Genomic DNA, 11711 nt, shown 5'->3' on the forward strand with positions numbered 1-11711 from the left:
AATCGCTGAGGCTGAGGATTGGACAATATGACAAATCTGGTTTTTGTACCAGGAAAAGGTGTGAATAATATCCCAAGCCCTTTTCCTTTTCTGGAAATGGGATAACCACACCTGAAGCCACCAGATCCCTGACGGCTCCCAGGAGAGCTACTCTCCGGACCTTGTCTCAGGGAAGAGGTGTTGACGTGAATCTCCTGGGAACCAGACCTTTCAGATCCAAAATGTCTCCCCGTGAAATCACCCCTTTTACCCAGGTGTCTGTGGTTCAGCAAAGCCACTGATCCCGAAAATTCAACAAGCAAGCTCCCACCACTACAAAGCCCGGAGAGAACGATAGCAAGTCATGCTGAGGACTTATCTGCAGGTTTGTTTGTGGGACAGTAGTCCTGACCAACCCTGTTTGCCTCTCTGACTACCTCGAGGAGCGGAAAACTGACCAGGTGGAGGTACCCCCTTGGTTCTTCCCATCTGCCAAAAGGATCGAATTCGCCTCCTTTTCGGTTTGGAAGCAGCCACTGGAAGAAAGGAACTCTTCCCTCCCGTGGCCTAAGCAATAAACTTCTCTAACGGCTGACCAAACAGTGAGATACCATCGAAAGGAACAGTTTCCAAAGCTCTCTTGGATTAAGATCTCAGCCAAAGTGTACGTCTGGCTGCAATGGCCAAGGAAGACATACGCGACAACCCATGTCCAGCATTTATAACCGCATCTCCCAAAAATTCGGCTGCGTTACATGGTCTGCCAAGGGAAACGGGTCATATCTGGGAAGCCCCTCATGGATACCTTCACTTAGAACAAAAGCCCATTTTTCAATTGCCTTAATTACCCAGGCTGCTGCCATAATAGGGCACAGTGAGGCTCCGGATGCCAAATAGATGGACTTAAGGAGGCCTTCGCACCTGTTTTCAATGGTGTCTTTTAATGAAGCACTGGCCACCGGGAGGTTATTTTTAGTTAGGTGTGTGATAGGAGCATCTAAGCAAGGATGATTCTCCAATTTCCACTTCAGGAAAGGAGTAAATAAACTGGTGATGCCTGGGAATTAGAAATTTACCATCAAGTCTATTCCTGGCCTCTCTCCGTATTTCTAACAATTGGGGAAAGAATATGGTTCTTTTCTCGGCCCAGACTTATTTAAGTATCCTGGACAAAACCATGTTACAATGCAAGGGGTGCAAATTAGTCAGTATTTAACTTATGTGCAAACAGAAAACTAATTTGCACCCCTTGCATTGTAACATGGTTTTGTCCAGGAGACTTAAATAAGAAATTTCTTAATTTAAGTTTCTTAATGAATTAGGCCCTAGATCTTTAGTGCCTTACTCCACACAGTGCCCTCTATACCCAAAGGTGAGCAGTGTCCCCCAACTGGTAGTGCAAGTGAAAATAAATATTTAAGTTGGCATTTTGACTGTGGTGCACTACTAGTCCCATCATGCCCTGGCACCATTTATTTTTGGGCATGCTTTTGCTTGTAGTACCTGTAGTGTATTAAGCAGAAATGTAAATAATACACCAACACACCATTTAAAAAAAACACAATATTTATTTTAAATAAAAACTTCCCTTTTTATAATAATTATTATAACCATTTTTTTATACACAACATCTGTGCTGATAATCATCATAACGATCTTGGATCTTACAGCAGGGTGGAAGCAGCCTCCTAGAGGTGTATCTGTGGCTGCTTCCCCCCAGCACAGTATAAGTAGCATTAACACACCCTTACAGTACTAGGACTACGTCTGCCCACCCACGACCACCACCGTTTCTCCTGTCTGAGAACAGACAGATACATAAATTCTTCTACTGCACATGAACATGCTTTTTGCGATTACGAGTCAGACTTATGTCCAACTCTACATGACATCTGGAAAGTCATTAACGAATATGCAAAAGTGTGCTTCTTGCAGTATACATGCACATAGTACTGAGCAAATGTGCCCAATTTAATGCAGATGGCTTTTATACATGATCATCTACACAGATGAAACATGTTGCATCCTCTGACAGGAGATGGTGGGAAGAGAGAGTGCAGTATAGGTGCATGAATGTAGGCAAAAAATATTCAAGGGGTGGAGAAATTGTATTTGGAAGGGGGGAGGGGGTGGCATTTCATGTTTAGTGGGAGGGAGCAGCATCATTATTATCCTAGTAAAATGTCTTGTTCTTCTCTGTAAGGTGCCAAACGCTCCTGAAACGGTAGACCATGCTACAGTTTCAGGAGCGTTTGGCACCTTACAGAAAAGTGCACTTCTAGCCGCACACTAAGCATTGTAATAAAGTGTTTGACAAACACAAAAAATACTTATTTAATAGGGAAATAGAGGTTGTCCTAAACTCAAAGTGGGCTGGAATAGGAAAAGTATTATTATTATTAATAATAAACTATTAAAAGGGCGCCACATGAGGTCCACAGAGCCGCACAGAGGGCAAGCAACAACAGTACATGGTATAACAGTACAATACAGTAAACAAATAACACTACAACTCTCAACACAGCTACTAGAGTGCAAGGGCTATTCAGAGCAGGCTTCAGCCTGTGCCCATTAGCGTGGGCACAACTAACTGCCACAGAAAGAGGTGCAAAGACAATGGAGGAGTAGAGTCAATGGACAGAGAGCCCAAGGAGGAGTTGTGCAGTGTAGCTGGTGAGCAAAATGTATAGGTAATGAGAGCAGGAGGGAAGAGGACTCTACTCAGTAGAGCCTACAATCTAAAGGGAAAGGGGCAGACTAACGGTTGAAACATTTTGCCGGGAGTAAACCAGGCGTGTATGAGACTCCAGATATCCACGTAATAGTCGGAAGGAGGATCCTCGTGATTTGTGGGGCGATATATTCATCTAAATTCTGTGAGCATAAACCCATTGGGGTGTAAAATGAAAGGGGAGCACAGGTGACTGGTGGTGACCCTCAGATCAAGACACAACTCCTTTTTACACAGAACTCTGCTCCATATGTGTTACAGTATTGCGCTATGATAAGCTTTTATGTTTCAGCAAACTACCACAGATGCTGATGTTTATGTTCACCCACAACATTGATGTGAACTGCAGTGCAACTAGGAGAGCGCTTTTTCTGTATGTACAAAACCATTTACTGGTTGAAACATGGGGTTGAGCCAATGTAAGGGGATCTGAGGACAAGAAGCAAGTGTGGGAGAGATGGAGGATGAAAGAGGGTGCGGTATACTACATGGTGAAATTGTTAGGTGGAGGACTGGCAGGCTTTCCTAAACAGGTGGGTTTTCAATGGCTGTTTAAAGCTATGCAAGCTAGGGGATAGTCTGATAGAATGAGGGAGATCATTCCAGTGGTCGATGGGCAGCACGAGAGAAATCTTGGATAAGGGAGTGAGATGTGGTTAGAAGAGGGTGTCACGAATCAATGTAGAAATACAGCTAAGGAGCCATGGATAAGGTGAAAAAACAAACAATGTTTATTGCTGGAGAGTATGAACAGATGATGACATAATGAGTTTGCAGAAATTACCAGATATACAGCAGTTGCAGGTAAATGGGAGGTGAAGAAAGATTCCAGGCAGCATGTACAGGGAAATGCACAGGTAAGTCCCAGATTCACATAAGAAACAGATCAGCAGAATGTATGTTGAGAAAGATCTCCAGCAGCATAAATCCAGGAGCACAACAGGAGGAAGTGACCACAGAGTATAACATCAGGATGACAACAATAACCAGCAATGAATGATGGGAGAGACAGGTTTAAGAAGGTACACACCCAGGTGCAAGCAATAATTACAGGGCAGGTTAACCCCTGATACAAACAAGTAAGGCACAATATCAGCACCTCTGGTGAATAGAGGTACTGCAGCAACACATAAAAGAAATACAAATAATAAAGTCCAAAAGTCCAGTAGGCAGGTCGTTACAGAGGGAAGGCAAGGCGATGGTCAGTGTCAAAGTAGTACTATGTCTCAAAAACATATTCATACATAAAAATCTACTGGCACAACACCTCTGATCTTTAAAAGCAAATCCCATCAAAATAGAAAATAGAAGATGAGTTACTTATATGACATTCATTTTATTGGATGTATTGTGTCATAGTATTAATATTTAACAGCACAAGGTGATATTGAGCTAGCTATCCAGCTGTTCCCTGACTTTAGAAAGATAGCTGTAATACAGTGTCTCTTCCTAGCAGAACTGTACTCAGAGCAGTTCTGAAACAGAAAGAGTGATGTGTATAGTCACTTATTCATTCCCTTATTTCTGGTAGCAAGGCAGTGCTCATGAGAATACACAACCCCAGAGAAAGTGTACAGAGTGCCAGATACAAGAGGTGAGCTCTGGAGGTCCCTAGGGGCTAGCAGTGATTGATTCATACAGTGTAGACCAACAAAAGAAAATAATGATCCCTTAACCAAATAGAATCTAATGAAAAAAAATTAAAAGTTAAGTTTACAAAAAGAAAAAGACAAAGCTACTGATTGCAGTTGAATGGGTCAAAGTTAAAAAATGGTAAACATAAAAGGCACCAAATGTACTATAAATTACGCAACTAGTTTTCAGTCTTTTTCCTGTTTGTATATTATAACCTGAACCCGGCATATAACCGATCTAGCTACATATTAGTTCTGCTTTACGAGAAACTACTACGCTATTTTAACAGGCCTTCAGGGCTAGCCATACACTGCTCATGCTTGGGAGAGTTGAAGTCTTCTGCAAAACTGTTTCAAGGAATCCTGTTTCTGCTACATTTGTACCACCTCCACCTGAGATCTCATGCTGTTATTGTGCCTTTGTGCCTTTGTAAACCATTGTCAACCTATGCAGTACAATTCCTGTTTTTAAAGAGTGGCATATATGATTTTTTCCTTGGCTCTATCTAAAATCATCCACGATTTAAACCAGGGCAATCAGAACAGAAAAAAAGAATAAGGTGTTTATTAGTTTCAATATTGACTTATCAGCCAATATTAATATATTATTTTAATAAGGAGCCAATACATTTTATATACACAGTGAGAACATTGCTATAGTGTGTACCTAGCCTAAGGCATGCCCTGACACTCCATGTTTGCCAGTGGTAATGTCCTGGTTCCTGTGCTGTATTATCATGTGTCTGCTTTCTGGTTCTGATCCTTGGCAATGTCTATGATTCTGGTTCTGATCACTGGCTATGTCTATGATTTTGGTTCTGATCACTGGCTATGTCTATGATTCTGATCACTGGCTATGTCTATGATTCTGGTTCTGATCCCTGGCAATGTCTATGATTCTGGTTCTGATCCCTGGCAATGTCTATGATTCTGGTTCTGATCACTGGCTATGTCTATGATTCTGGTTCTGATCACTGGCTATGTCTATAATTCTGGTTCTCATCACTGGCTATGTCTGTGATTCTATTCCTGGCTCTGTCTGACCATTCATGTTCCTGTTACCTAGCTGGCAAATACTCAGTGCTAGATTCCTGGCTGAGGTGGTGTGTCCCAAGAAAGCCATGACAATGGTACCAGTACCATTTATACCACCCGTTCTATTTGCTGACATCTGGTGGTACATCTCTCTGGTGTTCAACTACTCCACATCTATTCCAGCCTGCATCCTGACCATCAGTTGCACACTCCACTTAATCCTATTGGAGTGGTAAGAATTTGCATTGACTTGTGTACTGCTTCAATTGCTATTGAATCCAGCTGTTCTGAGGGACTCTGGGTCTGTCTCAGAATACGTGGATACTCTGGACTTTGTTATACATTGCTGATAAGTGCACTGTGACATTCAGCTGTACCACGTCTGCTGATTTGGGTAAATCTGCTCTTATATTGGGACTTTCTGTATCCTGCATTTTTACCTGTTGATTGCAGAGCCATCTGCATGATTTATGTTCTCTGGATTTGCAATGAAGCACTCCTCCATTGCAGGTAGTCAGTGTTTCCCCAAGCAGAATAAAATCGGACTGAAGACCAATATGCAATTTAACGTAATAAATAACAGCAATTTATTAATTAGCTCATCTGAGAAAGCAGGAGCGTGTTCTGTTTAAATGCCCTGGTGTAAGGATACTTATTTCTACAAACTATACTGTAATAACTGGAGATCAAGTAATAAAACACTTAGGGTTACTGTGTTACTTAACATTGATGCCAAAACCATATATTATAAGTTAAATAGTACTAGTTACAGACTCTTATCCTAAATTAATATAAGTTTTTGCTAATGGCATAAATAAATTACATGTTACTAAATTCCAAGATATTTATAAATATTAAAACAGTGTTTAAGCCTGTTCATCCAGTTTCTGGATCACTTATCTACTAATTTAGCTATAAGTTAGATCTAAGAAGAAACTTCTGCAAACATCATAAATTGTGCTCAATTATGCACCAGCCTATAATATCACACAAAGCCGGGGTCTGGGTCACAAGTAGAGGTGCATAATGTAGGAACAAAGCAGGAGTCAAATGCCAGGGAGAAAGTCAGGATCCAAAAAGGAGTATCACAGAAACCAGCAGCAACAAAGACAAATTAACTGGCGCTGGCCTGTTGATAAAGGCAGTCTTAGAACGGCGAGCCACATGTGATCACGATCCCGATGAGATGATGAGGGCTTAACCCCAGCCTTACAGACATTGAGAAACTGTCCAGGTATAATAGCAGCACCTCTGGTGGTGCCTCAGAGGTACTGAATGCCTAATTCAAAACAAGGACAGAGTCCTAACACCTTGTCACCAGATACATGTCTCTTATCAATCTCCAAGATTACTTTCCCACATCTAACTTGCCTCTCACTCTCCTGCTGCCTCCTATCAACTCTTCTGACCACCATCACTGTCCTCACAGCTCCATCTGTCACTTCCCTCACTGACCAACTGTCAGAACTCCCTCTTTGCGACTGACTGCCGCCCCCTTTCTTACAATTCTGAGCAGCCACAGATTTACTTTACAATATGGTACACCCACATTGGTCTCTTGGTCTCCAGAGCACTTCTAGTCCAGAAAACAATTATAAAATCACTTTTATTAGTTCACAGATTAAAAATGTTGATCAATAAGTTATACTTGTCCATGAAGGTAAAATATTAAAAAAAAAAAGAGTATTTGAAAAAGTATTGAAAAGTGTAAAATAAGATTGTCACGACCACGCTCCCAGCTGCCGTGACTTTGGGTGTTTCGCTGTATGTGGTTACACACGATTCCAGTCCGCAGTCTCTCTCTACCTATCACACAGGTTATAGACCTGCTGAACTGCCCCCACAGCGCTCTCACACCCCCACACACTTCAGGTTTTGCCACCACCTATTGAATACGGGCAATAGGACCCAAATATACTGTCCCACACGGCTTCTGGCTACCCACAGGCTAGCAAGGCCCCCCCCAGGAATCAAAGAGTTAACTCTTCATGCCTCCAGACTGTTACACAAATGTAAATGCAAGCACACACTAAGCGTGTTAATCAAATGTATCAACAAATCACACACAGGCATTCAAAGGGTTAACTTGGTCGAGCTATATTCTTTTTAACAGGCTAATGGATTCGTTAGAGTATCAAGGACGCCACTTATTAAATTATAGATTTAATATACAAAAGTACAGGGCATTCATATATGTCAATTGTTATTAATTGTTTTTTTATAACATACACAAACAAAGCAGTTTAAAATAAAAGGGGTTTCATTCAGAGTATCACTTACATGAGTTGCATAATCTGTGCCATGGAAAATTGGCTAGGAAGATGGACAGCTTATCAATGTGGTTTGATTTTCCCAAAAGACTGACAATTTGCCCATTCCCAACACAGATTTTTTGAACAAAATGAAATGGGATGGTCTTCACAGGGGCAGTGTTAATGCTAATAGGGGGGCAAGGATGTCCCCTGGGTGTCACTATAGTTTGCTCACAAAAATTCCAAAAGTTTGATTTTTGGTAATTCTTCACAGATATATCCCAGAGACATAACTTCCCCTTCAATCAACCAGCCATAATCTCCTGCACATTTAAATACCAAACATGAGGGATTTATGACAATGTGACATACCTTTCCTACAGACATGTGATTATAGCTGTTCCCAGATACCGCCAGCACCTGTCACAACCCTGGTGTGATTTCTGTTCCTCAGTATGGAGTGCCACTCAGATTTCCCAAAATATGAACTATGATAACATTTTTCTTTGAAGCTCATATTTCTATATACCTGCATAGGCCTTCAAATGCAACCACCTCACCAGGCACCTCTCAGATAATTCCCTCCTCGACCCTCTCCAATCCGGTTTCCGCCCCTTCCACTCCACCAAAACTGCCCTGGCCAAAGTTACTAATGATTTTCTCTTGGCTAAATCCAGGAGTCACTTCTCCCTGCTCATCCTCCTTGACCTCTCCTTTGACACCGTGGACCACCACCACCTCCTGCTGCAGACTCTTCTCTCTCTCTGCCTCCGTCTTAGCTTGGTTCACCCCTTACCTTGCAAACCGCTTCTTCTCTGTTTTCATGTCTGGCTCATCCTCCCCCCTCCGCCCTCCCTGCTGGAGTCCCTCGGGGCTCTGTTCTCGGCCTTCTACTCTTTTCGCTTTATACTACCTCCCTGTGGTCTCTCATCTCTTCCTTTGGTCTCCAGTATCACCTTTACGCCGATGACATTTAACTCTACATCTCTTCTCCCAATCTTCCCCCTCCCTCCTCTCTCATGTATCTGACTGCCTCTCCACCTGGATGTCTTCAAGCTTTCTCAAAATCAACATTGCTAAAATAGAACTCATGATCTTCCCTCCTTCTAGACCCTCAACCCCCCTTGATCTTTCTATGACTGTTAACAACACCACAATCTCTTCTGCCCCCCAACTCCGCTGCCTGGGCCTCACTCTCGACTCCTCCCTCTCTTTTACATAACAGTACATAACATTGCCTATATCCAGCCCTTCCTATCTCAGGATGCCACTAAAACCATCATCCATGCACTCATCATTTCCTGTCTTGATTACTGTAACCTTCTCCTCACCAGCCTCCCCCGCTCTCACCTCGACCTCTTCGTTCTATAAGCGGCTGCGAGACTCATCTGCCTTTCACGCCGCTCTTCTTCTGCCTTCCGTCTCTGTGTTACCTTACACTGACTCCCCTTTCCATACAGGATTATTTTCAAACTTCTCACCATCACTTACAAGGCCCTCTCTCACACAACTGCCCCTTATCTCTCCAAATGGCCACTTAAAACTCACTTGTTCCTTAAAGCCTATCAGCCATCCACCTAACCCTCTCTCCATTCTCATTCCCTTCACCTCTCTCTTCCCGCTCCTCCTGCACTTGATCCCTTCTTACTTCCTTTGTGTCTGCTGTCTGTCTACCCTCCCCTTAGGATGTAAGCTCTTCCGAGCAAGGCCCTCTTCCCACATGTGTCTACCATTTCTTCTGCTCCAGCCTCACTATAATTGCTATGCCTGGTGCTCTGGGAGCCTTGGTAATACTCATTAATTGTTCTGTACTGGTTATCCTGTATGGTCTACTGGTTTGCATTTTGTACGGCGCTGCAGATATCTTGTGGCACCATATAAACGATAATAATAATAATACTTGTTGTGCTAGTTATAATCTAAAGATAGAAGTTATAAAATGCAACATATAATGCTTGGTAAGGTCTAATCTGCCACAATATGATACACAGCATCGTGATACACAGCATTGTGATATGTCAATAGCAATGCTCAAATAACAAGCTCTAATATGCCAGTGACAATGCCCTAAAATAAAATATGAATGTAATAATGCTCAGAAAGGTCCAATATGGCAGTGATAGAGCTTTCATAAATTCTTGCAGATCCCACAACTCCTATTTGTACACTTGAAATTGGGCAAGGTCTCGGCTTACCTACACAAGTCTTACTTTATTCTCCCCCCACAAAGGAGTTGAAACAATTGTATTAAAACTCTATCAAAAATGACTCCTGAGGTGGCACTTAGATTCAAACAAATTGCACAAATTCTACCCTCAATCCTCCCCCTTGTACAGGAGAGGCTGGGGTTCCAGGGCTGATGTACAGTAATAAAACAAGGCTAGATGAAAACAGTGAAAAACAATGAGAAAAAAAACAGTGAAAGAGGCAAAAGGGCCCTCCTCAAAAGCTAAAGGAAAATAGGAGTTTGATACATAAGAGCAAGTGCCACTGATATTGGACTAGCCAGATTGCAATGGGGAAAAAAAATAGTTAGTGGGTCTATACAATGAGGATCGGGGGTCAGTAGGTTATTTGAGTATAAGAGAATAAATGTAAGCTTTTAGTAAACTGTGTACAGGGGTGGTAATTTGATACAAAGCCTAGGTAGATTAAGAACATTGTTTGGGAATTTGATAAGCTTGCCTGAAGAGGTGAGTTTTCAAGGAACTCTCAGAAGGTTTGGGGCCAGATTTACTAAACTATGGGTTTGAAAAAGTGAAGATGTTGCCTATAGCAACCAATCAGATTCTAGTAGCATTTATTTAGTGCATTCTACAAAATGACAAATAACTTTTTCAAACCCGCAGTTGAGTAAATATACCACTTGGAGGCTATAGTAAAGTCTTGTTGTATGAGGGAGAGAATTACACAGAGTTGGTGCAGCTTCAAAAATGTGATAGGAAGAACCCTCTGTAGATGGCACTATAAACAAATTACAGTAAACATCATACAAATAAGACCTAGAGGTATATACACTAGGCGGCGGTTTCCGACAAAAACTGCCGATTCTCTGCACTTTGCAGTCATGTTTTAAAATGGAAATTTTCTTAAACACACCGCCACTCTAGACAACTTCATCAGAGGTTATCTTATATCTAAGAATATAGTGGCTAAGTGGTTAGCACTTCTGCTTTACAGCACTGGGGTCATGAGTTCAATTCCTGACCATGGTATTATTGGTGAGGAGTTTGTATGTTCTCCCCGTGTTTGCATGGGTTTCCTCCCACACTCCAAAAACATACTGGTAGGCTAACAAATTGACCCTAGTTTGAGTGTGTGTTAGGGAATTTAGACTGTAAGCCCCAATGGGGCAGGGACTGATGTGAATGAGTTCTCTGTACAGTGCTGTGGAATTAGTGGTGCTATATAAATAAATGGTGATAATCATACCTATATATTGTTTAGTGACATAACCTACAGCTGCATTACCAGTGATCTGCAAAAGTGTCCTGCAACCGGAAATGGGAGCAGGTGACAAATGTGGATGAAAGTTGCAAATCTTGGGCAGATCATAAGGGTCAAGGTGGGAGATATTTTGGGAGCATTTTTGATGGTAAGCGCCCCCCCCCCAAAAAAAACCATGTGCACACACCTTCAACGTTTTCACACCTGAAGATGTTTGCTGTATTTATGCTTACATGACAAGAGAAAAATGAGAGATTTTAAAAAATCTGTAAACACATTAGTGAAGATTTTCACCTCTATTTGGAACATTGAGATTTTAAAAATGTCTGGAAAAGGACTTTTAAAAATGACTGTAAAATGCAGCATAGGAATATGAATATAAAACACAAGAAAAAACTATTAAAGATTTGGCCCAAAAATGATAATAAGCCCCACTACATAATACATGAGATTATCACCTAGAAAAACCTATAGCCATCATCCCAAAACAACTCATAATTAGGAGCTCTAATATAGATTTAACTAAATATATATCATATACCATTCTCAAGATTTAAAAACTTGATAAAGAACACTCATCCAGATTTCAGCATCATTGGAAGCAGCCATACTCTACTTCTCTGACTGTCACAG

This window comes from Mixophyes fleayi, chromosome 2 (genome assembly GCF_038048845.1).
Source record: "Mixophyes fleayi isolate aMixFle1 chromosome 2, aMixFle1.hap1, whole genome shotgun sequence".
NCBI classification, from domain to species: domain Eukaryota; kingdom Metazoa; phylum Chordata; class Amphibia; order Anura; family Limnodynastidae; genus Mixophyes; species Mixophyes fleayi.